The sequence below is a fragment of the Phascolarctos cinereus genome, unplaced genomic scaffold, assembly GCF_003287225.1.
Source record: "Phascolarctos cinereus isolate Bilbo 61053 unplaced genomic scaffold, phaCin_HiC Scaffold_5;HRSCAF=322, whole genome shotgun sequence".
NCBI lineage: Eukaryota > Metazoa > Chordata > Mammalia > Diprotodontia > Phascolarctidae > Phascolarctos > Phascolarctos cinereus.
Genome location: NW_027555958.1, coordinates 231,004,719 through 231,021,235, shown reverse-complemented (window position 1 = coordinate 231,021,235; position 16,517 = coordinate 231,004,719). Strand labels below are relative to the sequence as shown.

Below are 16,517 nucleotides of genomic sequence, written 5' to 3'. Positions count from 1 at the left end.
GTCAGTTGTTCTCAACCTGATTCTACCTGTCTGCTGAGATGGTTTACCAGGGTGTGGCCACTGCACATGCTACAGCTTCTTGTAGACACAGGTGAGAGCTGAGTGCCAGGCAGACACTAAAGATGGATGAGCAAGCCTTCACACCAGAGTGGGTACTCTACTACAGACAGAATATAACCTTTCATATTAGTGTGACTGGAAGTCAGCAGACCAAAATGATTCAGGGTCCAATTCTTAAGGTACACTTATTATCAGTATGGTCTTAGACAAGTCTAAAACTCAGTTTCTTCATTTCTAAAATGTAGAATTGGACTAGAAGACCTCCAAAGATCCCTAGCATTTTTCAATCTATTATTTTCTCTCTGAATAATAACAACAATCATTATTTATATAGTGCTTTAAGGTAAAGTTTGAAAGCACTTTGCATATTTCATCTCATTTGATTCTCACACATTATAAGATAGGTGCTATCATTTTCTCATTTCAGATGAGGAAACTGAGGCAGAGAGGTTAAGTGACTTGCTGAGGGTCACACTGCTAGTAAGTGTGTGGGGTAGGAATGGAACGCAGGTCTTCCTGACTCAAAGTCTATTGTTCCATCCACTGCACCACTTAGCTGCCAGAAAAAACTCAACTTAGAACTGGAAAGGGATCTTAGAGACCATTTATTAATTATTAATTATTTTATTTCTGATTTATTATATATAAAATATATAATATTTATAATTAATTATTATTAAAAATTTATTAAATGCCTACTATGTGCTAGGAACTCTAGATGCAAATACAACAAATGAAAAAATCTTCAACCCTGCCTCCTCCACCTTCTAGTTGAAGGTTCTAGATGAAGAAACGGGGCCCAGAGACGTTAACACAATTTTCTGAGGGCCACCACCCAGGCAGTGTGGATTTAAATCCAGGTCCTCTGAGTCTAAATCTACTGTTTCTTTCAACTGCATCATGCTGGCCCAGGCCAACTTTATAAGCTCCAAATATGTGTGATGTTGTTTATACGGGAAAAGAGGAGTACCCAAAAAAAGACCTGTAACTTTTAGAACAACGGATATTCATTCATATTGGGGGAAAACGCTTGTAATGTGACTTGGAAAAATTACTATGTAGCAGAGGCAGCTCTGAGTTATGATGGGTTACTAACAAAGGGCATGGGGAAGAAAAATATCACATCCCTTTGATCATGCCATCTTTCCCCTAAAATGTCAGTGGAGAAATGAAGGATAAGAGGAGAATATGTAATTCAATTTTACCAAGCATTTTTCGAGGGAGGATGAATGGAACCAGCTGTTGTCCATATACCCTGAAGTCAGAAAAGAAAGAAAAGATTCAGACATCTGGAAGAGTTTCTGCATAGGGAAATGGGTGCCTGAAAGGGAGTAGGGAAATCTTCTTCAAAATTAGGTTTTAATTTTTCTTTGGCTAGGATGGTAGACTCCCCAAACCTTTCCTGATTTCCCCAACCAGTAATTCAAATCTCTCAGGCTACTCTATTTGATTTTTCCCCTGTAGCAAATAAGCAATGTTGATACTTAAGGCAAATAGGACTAAACAGGTACACAATTCATTTGGGGCTGGGAGAGGTTATTCTGACTAACCAAATGTTACAGTCAATTTTTTCTAAGCTGCTTAAGGATTTGGCACCCTGGGGGACAAAGGCTCAATTACCCAACCCTAGTTACAGTTCTGTTTACAAAATTTATCATAAGATCATTTTCTAATATTATAGTTATTTTCATAATCACCTTATCACCCCCCAACTAAAGTGTAATATCTTCAAGGGCAGGATTTATGTCCTTTTTTCATCCTAATTATTCCCAGAACTTAGTATAATGTCTTGGATACAATGGGTACTTGACAAATTTATGTTAAATTAAATGAATCCTCAAGATACCTACAGAGTGAAGGATTCAGAAGGAAAAAAAAAATGACTTCACGGATCCAGGTGTAACACACAGTTTCAGGTCTGATTAGAAGAATGGAGAGCCCAACATCACATCTACCCAAAGATATGCAGACATTTTTTCCCCAGCCTTAATCCTAGGGACTGCTATTACAATCCTTTAAATGTGTTGTCTGTCTAAAGTAATGGAATCATAGCATCATAGATTCCAAGGGTTGGAAGAGGGTAACGGTGATTTTTTTCATCTGAGAGAGGGTCATCTAGTCTTTCTTGAACACCTCCCCCTCAATTCGAGGGAGAGGGAACCCACTATGCTTTTCAAGGAAGTATACTTTCCCTTTTGGAAAGATCTCATTGTTACAAAGTTTTGATGTATTGTTTCTAATTCTGCTCAATTAAAACAAAGCAATTCTAATTTCACTTTTACAAGTTACCCAACATATTCTTGAAAGGTCACTACCAGTTACCACCCAAACCTTCTTTTTGCCCAGGTGAAATACTCCCAGTTCTTTCAACTGATGCTCAAAAAGCATGGTTTCCAGTAGGCTCACTATTCTGGTAGCCATCTCAAAAATATGCTTGAGTACGTCAACATCCTTCCCAAAACACTGACATCAGAACAGGACACAATATTCCCAATGTAGTCTTACCAGGGCAAGTACCTTGGGATAATCTTTCACAAATATGCATCTATGAATATAGCCAACAGTGCTAATTTTGGGGGCTGCCACATCCCACTTCAACTCAGACTGAAGATGCAGTTCACTGAAACTCTCAGGTCTTCTTTTATTCATTTGAACTGGTGCCTACTCATATTCTCATTAAGTATTTATGCGGTTGACATTTTGAACCCATGGGTAAGGTTTTATACATTTTTTTCTCTTAAACGTAATCTTATTAACTTTGGTCAACCATTCTAGTCTCTTGAGATCTTTCTGGACTCAGATTCTGACTTCCAATGTGTGAACTATCCTTCTTAGTTTCATGTCATCCATGAATCTGATAGATACATTATTTTACATTTTCATCCAAGTAACTGAGAAAAATATTGAAAAGAACAAAGCAAAGGACAGATCTCTGAGGTACTCCATTAGAAACCTCCCCTCCACTGTAGCATCTGCTGGTAGGTCTTTGTGGTGAATAACAACAACAAAAAAAAGTACTGACAAAAGCAAAAATAAAATATAAATTGTAAAATCCTTTAGTGATCCTAACCTCAGTATTCAGTTTGAGATTCTTACAGGACTGTGCCCTTCACTTCTATTGAGGTGGGGGGAAGTTTTGGATCTGAAGTTTGAATCCAAGATCTAGTATTCACTGCTTATTTGAATTTGGGCAAGCCATTAAATATCTAAGGCATCAGTTTCCCTATCTGTCAAATGAGGGGTTTGGCAATGATGATTTCTGATGCAGTATCCAACTCTAAAGCCAAATGGGGCTATCATCTATTCAGGAAGGCTTTCCTCTCCACCCCTACATTCTTTTCCCTCCTTCTGGAAACCAAAATGGATCTACAAAAGAATTATTATAAAAAACAACCACTTTAAAGCAATGTGTTTTACACACATGACCAATAAGAATACCCAACTGGCAGCGAGGCAACACAGTGGATAAAGCACTGGCCCTGGAGTCAGGAGGACTCCATACATAACATAACATTTACTAGCTGTGTGACCCTGGGCAAGTCACTTAACCCCACTGCCTCACCCCCCCCAAAAAATATTCTGACAGAAGTACTACAGGTATCTGGAAGAGAATTGCACCTTTGACATACAAACACAAATACTGACTAACCTCACCCCTTAGATACTAAGGACATTTGAAAATCTGAGGTTTAATTATGACTTTAAGGACTTAGGGTGAAGCTTGTCTCACGCCACTCCACCAAAGAATGGTAAATTACAGGTGTCAAGTGTGCCATACATTTTTTTGTCAAGGTCAGTGCAATGACTTCATTTTGCTCGGCTACTTGTTACAAGGGAGTGTTCCTATTGGTTGGAGGTTGGGAATTGGGGGAGGAAATGGTAATTAGAAGTGATGGTGATACACCGAAAGGAACAACAATAAAAGATTTAAGGAGGAATTTTTCTAAAAAAGGAGGAAATACTCTTATCTTACATTTATTCAAGGAGTTTCCTGAATACATCCAAAGGAAAGGTATCAGGCTTTGAATAAGATGTAAAGTCAAGAATTGGTCTAATAAAAAAACCGACTTGAAGATACTCAAGTATTCATATTATTCATGTTAGGGAGAACAAAAAGCCAGAAGCAGGGGAGGAAAATGTAACTCATTTCATTTTTCTCCAAATGACAAGTACCTAGGAACACGCTTTATTGCTCTTGTTCTGTCTTTAAGTACTGCAATTCCATAAAACGTGGGGCAGGGTTGGTTTTGGGCACCTATTCAGCAGTCCCCTTCCTCTGACTCTTCAATCTTGCCTCCTGTTCTCATCCATCCTGCCTGTGTCCTGTTCCTGTCAGTCCAGAAGAATGCCGAATCCCTAAGGATAGGGATGGTTTCTTGCTCATCCTTGTATCACCAGTGCTACTACGCTGGATGCACAGACGAGAGCAGCTAGTAAATGTTGAAGCAGTAATTGTCTTCACTCCCCTCCATCTTGGACTATGGTTCCCCTGTAAGGAGCCAGATTTCAAGTAATTTTTTAATCCCACACTGACTCTTCCCTTTTTCACCCCCTTAGCACATGGAAGCTGCTTCCCCATAGTCTGGCTGCTAAGCCAGAGGGACGAAAATTAATTTTTAATAGGAGGAACAAAAAACAAACAAACAAAAAACCCCAAAAGAATCCGCTGGGAGAAAAGGAACCATTAAACACAAGCCAAAGTCAAACAAGGGTGATGATTTGCAGACAAAAATCAAACAAACAAACAAACAAACAAACAAAAAAACTGCCTTGTGTTATCCCTATCACTGATTCTCTTCAGTTTAGATGGAAAATTAGTCCATGCCCACAAGAATGATGTGCTGAACATGAACAAAGCAAGCTGAATAGAGGCAGTCCCAGATCCTTTTCAACGTGTATTTATTATGTGCCTATTATCTACAAGACACATCGCAGGGCACCAGTGAACAGGAGATACAAAGACAAAAAATTCCTGCCCTCATGAAGCTTACATTTTTGGGAGACGGGGGGTAAGGGGGTGGATGAAGAGAACAACATCAATAAACATAAACGCAAAACAAAAACAAAATACTAAGTAATTAAGGTTAAAGAACACTAGGGGAATCAATCAGTCAAGTAGCATTTATTAAACACTTATTATATGCCAGGTAGGGCAACTAATGAGCTGGAGAAGGAAATGGCAACCCACTCCAATATCCTTGCCAAGAAAATCCCACCAAGGGTCATGAAGAGTAGGACATGACTGAAAACAACTGAACAACAGCAAAAAAATGTGCCGGATACTGAAGAGACAAAGAAAGGTCCAAGAAAGGAGACAGACTGAGCTAGGCCCTGAAGAGCTAGGAATTCCAAGAGGTGATGGTGAGGAAGCTGAAGAGTAAGGATGAAAGGCTTCCACTGCAAGGGCACAAAGTGGGAAGCAGAACGCCCTGTATAGGAATCTGCCCTCTGTTAATTATCCCCAATTTATCCTGTTTATATACTGCAGTTTGCATTTTATCTTCCCCATTACACTATGAACTCCTTTGAGAGCAGGGACCACTCTTCTGTCTTTCTTTGTATCCCCAGGGCATAACACAGTGCCTGGCACCTAGTCAGCACTTAGTAAATGCTTGTTGGCTGACTTCCTGACAGTTTAGTAGATACACAGAATTCATGAAGGAAAATGATATGAAACAAGTCTGGAAAGATAGGCTGGAACCAGACTTGTGAGGATCTTTTTAAAAATAATACTGAATTACAGGAATTTTGATTTTATTCAAGAGCCAGCAGGGAGTCACTGATGCTTCTTAACTAAGCAAAGGAGAGAGAAAGATATGGCAAACAGAGCCTTAGAAAGTGAGATCCTCAAATCACTGGAGAGTCACTGCTGATCCCTAAATACCAGTGTGGGATGCACTGTGGCCAGGCTGGCCTCCAACAGCAAAGGGGAGGATGCAGTGAGCTGCCCATTCAACACAGACTGTAATGTTGAACAAGTACAGTTGGAAAGCACCCGGAAAAGCTAGAGTGAAGTTAAACCAAGTGGCTTCTGGCTCTTTCCATAAAAAATGATGCATCTGGGTCCCATCTGCATAGGTAGAGGAAGTTTCCACACCAGTAATCTCCTATACCAAGTTAAAATCATAAGTATAGAGTGAACAAAAGAACTTCAGCAGCTGTCCAAGTTAATACAGTAAGAGCAGACATATTTATACAACACTGCTAAATTTACAAAGTGAGCTCCTTGAGGGCAGGGATTTTTTTTGGGGGGGGGGAGGCAATTGAGGTTAAGTGACTTGTCCAGGGTGACACAGCTATTAAGTGTCTGAGGCTAGATTTGAATTCAGGTCCTCCTGACTCCAGGACCAGTGTTCTATCCACTGTACCACCTAGCTGCCCCTAGGGACTGTCTTTTTTTTTAAATACTTTTTTTGGTATCTCTGGTACTTAGCACAGTGCCTAGCACATAGTAGGTGTTTAATAAATGTGTCCTGAGCAGACAGCCCAGTGAGGTAACTATCTCAATTATTAGTATTTCCATTTTACAGATAAGGAACCTACAGCCTAGGGCAATTAAATGGGGCTTTCCCCACAGTGACATACACAACTAATAAGTCAAGACCTAAATCAACAATTCCTGATTCCAAACCCAGTGCTTAATTCATCATAATCACCAGCTGCATTATTAAGCAAATCTGGGGACACTCCACCCCCCTGGAGAATCACTGAGGGGCAAAGGCTATGGGCCCAGTCCATGAATCAGGAGGCTTAAGAAGCAATGACTTGGACAAAAAGCCATTTAAGGAGCCACGAAGATTATAGGAACATACAGGACTCAGTGAACTATATAAAGCACGTGTGTGTAGGCGCGTGCCACACACACACACACACACACACACACACACACACACACACACACACGAAGATGCAATAGAAAAAGAGCCAAGCTCGGGGGCAAATAAACACATTAATATTAATGCTATATTCCAAGCTCAGTGTTCATGCTGAGAGATGACAGAAGGGGAGGGGGGGAGGAAGCAGCTTCCATGCACTCCTGTAGGCCTGTCTGAAGGGGGTCAGAGCAGCAAAGGAAATACATGGAAAAGCTAAAGGAAGAAAATGTTTTAGAGGTTCTGAAAATAGCATGCATGAAGGTGTAGGTTATTGGACGGAATGCTGAACTTGCGGTCAGGAAGATGAAGGTTGAAATGCTACCTCTGACCCCTGTTTGCTATGTGACCATAGGTTATGTGTCTTCATTTCTCAGGACCTCAGGGGATTCCCTAAAACTTATCTATTAAGGTACTGACATTAGGAGGAATGCCACTAACAGAAGCACAGATATTTAATTACTAACCAATGGGGAAGGTATGGAACGGGAATTATGTGAATTAAATGGTGAGGCACAGTGCCCAGAATACAGGACTGGGAGTGAAAACTCTTATCCATCCCATTTTACCAGAAATAAGACTTGTAACATTAGCATTACCACCTCTTTCTGGGACTCAGATTCCTCATCTGTAAAAAGTGGGGCTTGGACCAGGTGATCTCTAAGGTTCCATTCTATGATTCTATAAGATCAAAGGAGCAGAAAGGTCGGGGCCGGTCAGGCAGAAAAAAATGAGAATGGAGGTTTAGAAAGATCAGAGCTGACAGGTTATCTGCAGGGTACAGAGGGCTAAAGATCGAATAACTCATGACAAGGACAATAATCATCATTAAGAAGCTGTTATTCCAAGTGATGAAAATGTCCATACCTTTTGACCCAGAGATCCTACTGTTAGACATAAACCCCACGGAGGTCAAAGATTAGAAAAGGTGCCGTCAACATCAAAATAATTATAGCAGCATTTTACACAGTAAAGGACTGGAAACAGTGAGCATCCATCTATTGGAGAATAGCTAAAGAAATTACGCAATGAAAATATAATGGGCTCTTAGGACACTGTAAAGATCAAAGGAAAATACAGAAAAACCTCAGGAAGACATCCTAGGATTAATATCAAGTGAAACAAGCCAGACCAAGAAAATATCTACATAATAGTAACAATAAATGTAAATAATAACAAAACAAGAAAACAATTATCACTGAAATTATAATGACCAAACTTGGCCTGAAAGATAAGAGAAAGTACCTCCCAACTCTCCTTCCTTGCTAAGATGATGGCCTATGGGTATAGAGCATGGCATAAAATGTCAAATTTTTTTCAATATTTTAGCTAGTTTTTCCCCCTATTTTTTATTCTTTGTTATAAAGAATGCCTCTCTGGGAAAGAGGGAGGAGAAAGGGAATCATTGGGAAACACAGGTGATGCTAAATTTTAATTTTTAAAAATCTTTGCTACAAAGAATGGCTCTCTGCAGAGTGACAGAGGAGGTACACATCAGCTATGAAGGTGATGTAGGAAAAAAAGCTATCAATAAAATTTTCTTCTAAAAGAAAAATTTTTATATTGAAAGTTTTCTCTCTAGATATATAGTTAATTTTATTTTTATTTGCAGTTCCACATGCTTTCCTTCCCTTCACCCCCTCCCCCACCTATTGAGAAGACAAGAAATATGATTCTCATTATACATATACAATCATGCAAAAAATATTTCCACATTAACCATGTTCAGGGCGTAGGGGTTGTGGAAGAAGCTAGAAAAAGAAAAAATGCTTCCATCAATTCTTTTTCTGGAGGTGAATAGCCTTTTATAACATGAATTCTTTGGAGCTGTGGTGAATCACTGTGTTGATTAGAATTGTTCAGTCGCTGAGTCACTGTCCAACTCTTCAATGACCCTGTGGACCACTGCATACCAAAACTATCCATAGGGTATTCTTGGCAAGCATACAGAAGTGGTTTGCCATTTCCTTCTCCAGTGGATTAAGAGAATGAGTTTAAGTGACTTGCCCAGGGTCATACAGCTACCTAGTGTCTAAGGCTGGATTTTAACTCAGGTTTTCCTGAAACTGAGCCATTCAACTCCAGCTATCCTGGTCAGAATTACAAAGTCTTAAAAGCACTTAGTTATGGTACATGGGCCAATGCTAGACCACTGCACAGGGGAAGGAGCAGAGGGGGAGAGAAATGGACATAGGACAGAAAAAACTCCTTTGCCCCAGGAGTTTACAATCTAGGGTAAACAATACGAAACATATCTGTAGGCCACATGAGCAGTAGACAAAAAACATCAGACTAAGATATAAACAGGAATATATCTATATCACAGCTAGAGATGGAATTATAACTAATGTGTATAACAAAGAAGAAGAATTGCAAGTATATAACTTGCACTTCTGTTTACACATCTATTCCCAGCGCAAAATGCTTAAGAGGGAGCTTCTGCTTTAATTACACATCCATCACCAATGAAATTATATCTGTATTATATCATTTCATATGGGAAAACTGGGCTCAGCCACTATTTTATGAGTTAAAAGCTCTAATTAAAGCAAGAGGCCTTGGTTAACCAGCCAATCTTATAAATAGAAATACAACAGAATCATAAATCATCACATAATAGCAACTGCCCTGTGTGGTAGCAGCTAACTCTCACCCTCAATAAATAACCTTTTTTTTTTCTTTTAAATTTAGAGTTTCCTATTTGGCCTAATTTCCTGAAGTTCTACTTGGAGTTCCACAGTGGTCTCTCTTTAGGTATAGGGTGGGTACATACCCTCAGAGAACAATCTCAGGAGCACAGCTGCTCCCTCGCTCTCTCTCTCTTTCTCTGAAGGTTTTGGAAAGAGAGGGTCCTCTACCTCCAAGGAAGTCCCTCATTTTTTCTGACTAGACACTTTCTGACTGAGCATATTTAAACTTTGCATCCCCTCCAGTGGCTTGTATGGTACCCTTGCATACAGTAGGCTCTTAACAAAGGTTGCGTGAATGAATGCATATCTGTGTATCTGTATAAATGAATAAAAGTATCCAGCTTAGGAAGTCTGGATGACAAATAAAGCTACCTCTGCTCCTGAAGAAGGCAAGAAGACACAGAACCTGGACAAAAAGCCAAGCATTTGGGTGATGAAATTCCATGAGGAGATGAACACAGTTCCACATGAGAGGAATTTACTCCTGTTGCCATTCCAAAGACCCAACAGGCCAAGAGGACAACATTCTTCACAGTATAATCTAGGGTCATATGCTAAATTAGCAGCAATGCCAAAACCGGACTAATTCGCACCTCCTTTCCTCTTCAATAACGACCCCAGGCTTAAACTGAAAGGCTTCCCTAAACCTGCTTCTTCTTCCTAAATCTTTCCTCCCCAAGCCTATTCAGAGTTCCCCTTCAGGGATTCCATTAGCTCAATGACAATTACTAATATTCTGAATTTCCATTAGCTTGATGAAATATTAATATTAATAATAGAAGTGGCAAAATAATGAGATAATAATGACTCATTTACAAAGTATTCCTTCACAACATTCCTGCAGGGTAGGTGGTACAATAGCTGACATTTATCTACTCCATTCCAATTCAACAAGCATTTATTTTTTGGACCCGACTTGTGATTCCATTGGTATATGGAATTCCAGTGAGAAAATAATCTTCACCAATGTCAAGGGATATCTGCTCTTCAATTTAGAGTCTTAGAGGGGCAGCTAGATGGTGCAGTGGATAGAGCACCGGCCCTGAAGTCAGGAGGACCTGAGTTCAAATCCAGCCTCAAACCAAACACTTGACACTTACTAGCTGTGTGACCCTGGGCAAGTCACTTAACTCCAATTGCCTAAAAAAATTTAAAAAAGTAAAAATAAAATAAAATAGAGTCTTAGAAAGCTGCGCAGAGTGCTAAGAGGTTGAGTAACTTGCTGAAAGATGTGCAATCAGAGGCAGATCCTGAACTCAAGTCTTTCTAGAAAGGACACTTCTCTTAATGAGGGGGTAGAACTAGATTAGCTCTGTGGTCCCTTCCATCCCTAGATCTATGGTGCTATAATCCCTAAAGTTCAGAGGGCACATTATACTCCATTATTTGCTTTAATCTTTAGCTCATTCCTCCCAGCTCAAAGCCTCTCTGTATGGTTGATGGCCTTGGAATGGAGGGAAAAGGAATTAACGTGTAAGATGTCCACAATTCAGCTGCTGCTGAAACTTTGAACAACTACTATGACCATTCTAGATACTGCCACTTATGCTCCTAGAGCCTTTAAGCAAAAACCATGAAGCAACTATATGAGCTCTTGAGTGCCTGGGGGCAATTTCTAGTCATCCTGATCTATATCTTGCCATTGGACCCAGATGGCTCCGGAGGACAAAGTGAGGCTGGTGACTTTGCACAGCCCTCCTTCACTTAAATCCAATTCACTTGCAAGTCATGACATCACCTTCCTGATGTCACGGTCCTCTATGAGAATGAAAGACGAAGAACAACAACCTTGGTGCCCAGGCAGACTCCTGAAGCATCTACAGCAGAGACATCAAGTGTGCAAGTGTGTGCTGGCCTGCTGTCAAAACTCCCAAGTGGGGCTGGAACCAAATTAAAATATAATTGGGAAATTTAACAAAATAAATAAAAACACAATATAGATAATGTTAATTTGTAGTTTTCCAAGTCAAGATGGGACCCAAAGGGATCTGTTTCTATCTAAGTTTGACACCACTGAATACAGCCCAGCCCTTCTTGTTTTAAAAAGATTCACCGTAAACATTCAATTTTGTAACTATAGTTCAATTTTTGTCTTTTGTAAGTAGAGTGTCCATTATACATTTTTTTTAACAAATCTCCCTTCTCCTGTGAGTCTCTCCTATTCCCCCAACACAGTTCTCTTAATCTACTAACCATTAACCTCTCTCTGTATTTTATTTCCCACCCAAACTCTCTCCTTTCCCATATAACTATATTACTGTCAAGGGCACCAAGCATCCTCTTTGTCACATAGGCTGGGAACATCAGTGTCACATTCTGCTCTTCTTTTTCATTCACCACACATAGCCAACCCATGGCCAAATTTTGTCATTTCTACCCTTTCAGCATCTCTCTTATATAGCACCTTCACTACACCAACATCACCATCACCACCCTGGTTCTGGTTCTCATCTCCTCTAGCCTGGACAATTGCAAGAATCTCTTAATTGACCTTGCTGCCTAAACTCTCTCCATACTCCAATCCATAAAGCTCTGGCTATGTCACCTCCCCTCACCCCACCCCCAACTAAATCCCAGTGTCTCCCCATTAACTATAGGATCAAATACAAAGTCCTCTATTTGGCATTTAAAGCTCTTCTCAACCTTCCCCCCTTCTACCTTTCTTACATTTTACTGCCTTCTATATACACAGTAAGATCAGGCTGATCAAGCCATACAGGTCTACTTCTTGTTTCTCAACTCTTTATCTTTGCCCCACTGACCCATGACTGGAACGCTCTCCCTCCTCACTTCCTCACTTGTTAAGTTTCCCTAGTTCCTCAAAGTCTCAGGGCAAATGTACCTTCTGCAGGAAATCCTTCCTGCCCTGCCCTACCCCATCCCACCCCCATGCTAGTGTCCCTGGTCCTCTGACATCACTTTCCATCTGCCCTGTATATATTTTGAACGTACTTAGATATCTATTTTCATATGTGTTTCCCCCACTGAAATTTAAGCTCCTTGAGGGCAGTGACCCCTTTCCCCTTTCTTTGTATCATCTGTGCTTACTACAGAACCTGGCACATAGTAATCACATAACAGATGCTTGCTCATTGACCAACAAATAATGACTGAGCACCAGGAGAAGAGGACTATGGTACATGCTGAAGATAAAAACCAGTATAGAACAGAAGCCTTCAAAGGGCTAAAAAAATCCCAAAATGGAGATGACATATACATAGAAAGATAAGTAACCATATATAAGAACAAAACCTACTAGGTGTCAAATGAGTCTTGCAGACTCATGTCTGTAACTTCATAATCTCCACATGGATTAGGTTGATTACCTACACAAGAAGGAAAAAAAGGGGGGGGGGGGCGCAGAGGGGAATACCAAATGTTAAGGAAAGCCCTGGGCCTGAAATAGGGAGAGAGCTGGGTTTGAATACCTTCAACAATGCTGATAAAGTGCATGACCCTAGGCAAGTAAAAGTCAATTCAACACCTAAGAGTCTCAGTTTCTCTATCTGTAAAATCATGATAATAAAACAAGAACTATATATCAGTTACGAATGGGGGAAGGAGAAATGCTGGCGGCAGCATCCTTCACACATGAAGGAAGTAATTTTTCTAAGAAAAAAGATATACACAGCAAAGAGTCAGCCCATTAGACCAAGAGGTAGCAAAGCGCTGAAAATACAAAAGTTCAATTAGGACATAGATAAAATTATGAATGAGTCTTAGGGCAGGTAGGTGACACAGTGAATGGAGTAATAGCAGTTAGGAAAACTCATCTTTCTGAGTTCAAATCTGGCCTCAGACACTAGCTGTATAACCCTATGCAAGTCACTTAAACCTACTTGCCTCAGTTTCCTTATCTGTAAAATGAGCTGGTGAAGGAAATGGCAAACCACTCCAGTATCTCTGCCAAGAAAATTCCAAATGGGGTCACAAAAAGTTGGACACAACTGAACAACAACATGAATAAAACTTAAAGCTAGGCACAGTCAAAGGCACTGAGATAGGAATGGATCAGAGGTGGTCAAAAGATTCTGAAGAGCTCAGTGTGAAGAAAACTTAGTAAGGTCAATATCCAACTGATCCCTATTACTCCAGCATAAGGTCCTGTAGAGACAAGGCTTATATATTTGTATGTTGTCTACCCTTATTAGAATGCAAGCTCTAGGGGCAGCTAGGTGGCGCAGTAGATAGAGCACCGCCCTGGAGTAAGGAGGAGTTCAAATCCAGCCTCAGAAACAAAACACTCACTAGCTGTGTGACCCTGGACAAGTCACTTAACCTCAATTGCCTTACTACAAAAAAAAAAAAAAACCCAGAATGTAAGCTCTGTGGAAAAAAAGGGCTTGTTTCATTCAGTTTATTTGTATTCCCAGCACTTGGCACATTAGTAGGTGATGCAGTGGACAGAGAGCTGGGCCTGGGGTCTCAAATCCAGCTTCAAATTGCTACTAGATTGTGACCGTGGGCTAACCTCTGTTTGCCTCAGTTTCCTCTTCTGTAAAATGGAGATGATGATAGCACCTACCACCCAGGGTTGTTATGAGGATCAAATGAGATCCTCATGGCTTACACAAATGCTTACTCCCTTCCTTCTCTTAATAACTGAGACTGAAAAGCAAGTTGAAGCCAGACACTGGAGGGCCTCAACTGTCAAGCTAAAAAGTTAGGCTGTTAGAAATAGAAAAACCACAAGGGTTTTTTCACATAGAAATGCCATGAGCAAAGTGTTTTATTTTAGAACTATTAACCAGAGATCAGCATGGCATAGGAGATACATGGAGTGCTTTACAACCCAAATGACGTCTTTTCCAATACTTTAGCTGCATTACCACAAGCAAATCACTTAACAGTTTCATGTATGAGCTTTCCTTACATTGACTTTATCAACTTTTTAGTTGAGAATTAAAAATTAATATAAAATGAGGGGATCAAAAATTATTAAATTTGTTATTAAATAATTTATTTCTAAATAATTTATAAAATATTATTAAATAAAACATATTAATGATCAAAATTTATTAAACATCTAGTATACATCAGAAACTGTATTAGACACTTAGGATATAAATGGGACAGTCCCTGTCTGTAAGGAGATTCCATTCTATCGATAAGAGGGACAACATGAAAATATGTGAGTAGATACAAAATAAACAGAAGGAAATTTAGGGAAGCAGGATACAAAGCAATTGGAAAGGCTTCACACAGAAGGTAATATTTAAGATAAGTCTTGAAGAAAATAAGGGACCCAATGAGGTGGAAGTGAGGAAGCAGGACATTCTGGGATAGTCAATGTAAAGGCAAGGAAATGGGTGATGGGAGATAGGGTGCCACGTGTAAGGAAACTCTCAGTGTCCAAGAATATTAAGTTATCAGGAGTTCCTCACATAGATGAAACTGCAGGTCTAGAATCTCCTCCACTAAAAAAGTCTGACCACTTATACAGAGGATCAATTGGTGAGGGGAAAGAAACTGAAGGAAGAGAAACCAGCTATGAAATTATTCTACTGGTCGAGTCGTAAAATGATGAGGCCAATAGCAGAAGAGGAAAAGATGGTTTCAAGACAAAACAAAAGAGGGCATGATGGATGGCTCATCCAAATAATTGGGGGGCTGGCTGGCTTGTCTTTTCTGGAAATTGCAAAACTATGAAACAACTGCTTCATAGTTTGGCAAACACTCTTCATCCTGTGAGGGCATGTTTGCTTACTAACATAGCATACAACAAATTAAACACAAAAAAACCACAACAACGGGAGGGGAAAAGAAAATCAGAGACCAAAAGCTTCCTTTTAATTAATACTTCCAAGGATGGAGTCAAAGGATGCTCGGGCTAGCTGAATTTTTTGTTGTTGTTTTTTAATTTCAAGATTTGGCTTCTCCATTTTCTATAAGCCTGTTTCAAGAGAATGACAAAAGGGGGAAAAATCTCTTTCCACATGGATTTGTTCCCATATTGATCTTTTCTCTTGTGATTTCACAGGCTGCTGGTTTATTTCCCCCATGCACCACCATCATCTGTTACCAATGACACGTTTTTAATTAACAGCACAGGGAAAGAGATGGGCAACAAAAAAACTGTTTCTACATTGGGTCTGAGATAAATACCAGCTGCTAGCATGAAGAGTCATCTCAGTAGCCTAATGATGCATGATGACAATTCTGTAAAAACACTAACAATATATCCAAACTACCTGTCTCCTATCTCTCCCCGCCCCCGACCCTGTCCTCATACAATACGTAGGACTCACGCCTAGTCATCAGATGGGGTATACCCCAAATAAAACAATCAATGGGAGGTGACAAGAAATCAACAACATTAAGACCCCTTAGGACCCTGAGGACCCTTAGAGTACCTACACAAAGTAAGTAACAACATTCACTCAATCATTTATTTATTCATTAGTAAACATGGCATTATAGTAGACACTGGGAATTAAAAAACAAAAAATGACAAGTCCATGCCTTCAAAGAACCTGTTTTTTTTTTTACTAGAGAAGATAAAATACACACACACAATTAAGTATAATACAAAATATAATGCTCTCAAGGGAAAATCTAAAAGGGAGAAAGCACTTTCACCTGGTGAGATCAGTACATCCCTCCCAGAAGGGTCACCTGATTTGGGGTGAAAAAAGGGCTATGAAAAGCAAGGGATGAGGCTGGAGTGGAAGCGGGGCCAGCCTGTACAAATACATGGAGGAAGGCCAAGTTCAGAAGAACAACTAATAATCCGGTTTGGCTCAAACACAGAATGTAAGAATGGAAATAATAAAAAATAAAACTGGAAAGGTAGGGTGGACATAATTCAACCAACCAACCAATCAATTAATAAACATTTATTAAGCACTTACCACGAGGCAGGCACTCTGCTAAGTGCTGACGATACAGAAAGACA

The 16,517-nt window shown here is 39.9% G+C and overlaps 1 protein-coding gene across 19 annotated transcripts in view; it reads right to left on the bottom strand.

Moving 5' to 3' along the window:
- Window positions 1-16,517, bottom strand: part of TRERF1 (transcriptional regulating factor 1) — a 323,931-nt gene that overhangs the window by 107,212 nt on the left and 200,202 nt on the right. For 3 of the 19 annotated variants that reach the window (XM_078155357.1, XM_020976821.2, XM_078155358.1), the window contains one exon: window positions 1,266-1,315. The exons of the other annotated variants lie outside the window; for them this stretch is intronic. The gene's annotated coding sequence lies outside the window, so the exon portion shown is untranslated. The remainder of the gene's footprint in view (window positions 1-1,265; window positions 1,316-16,517) is intronic. 19 annotated transcript variants of the gene reach the window in all.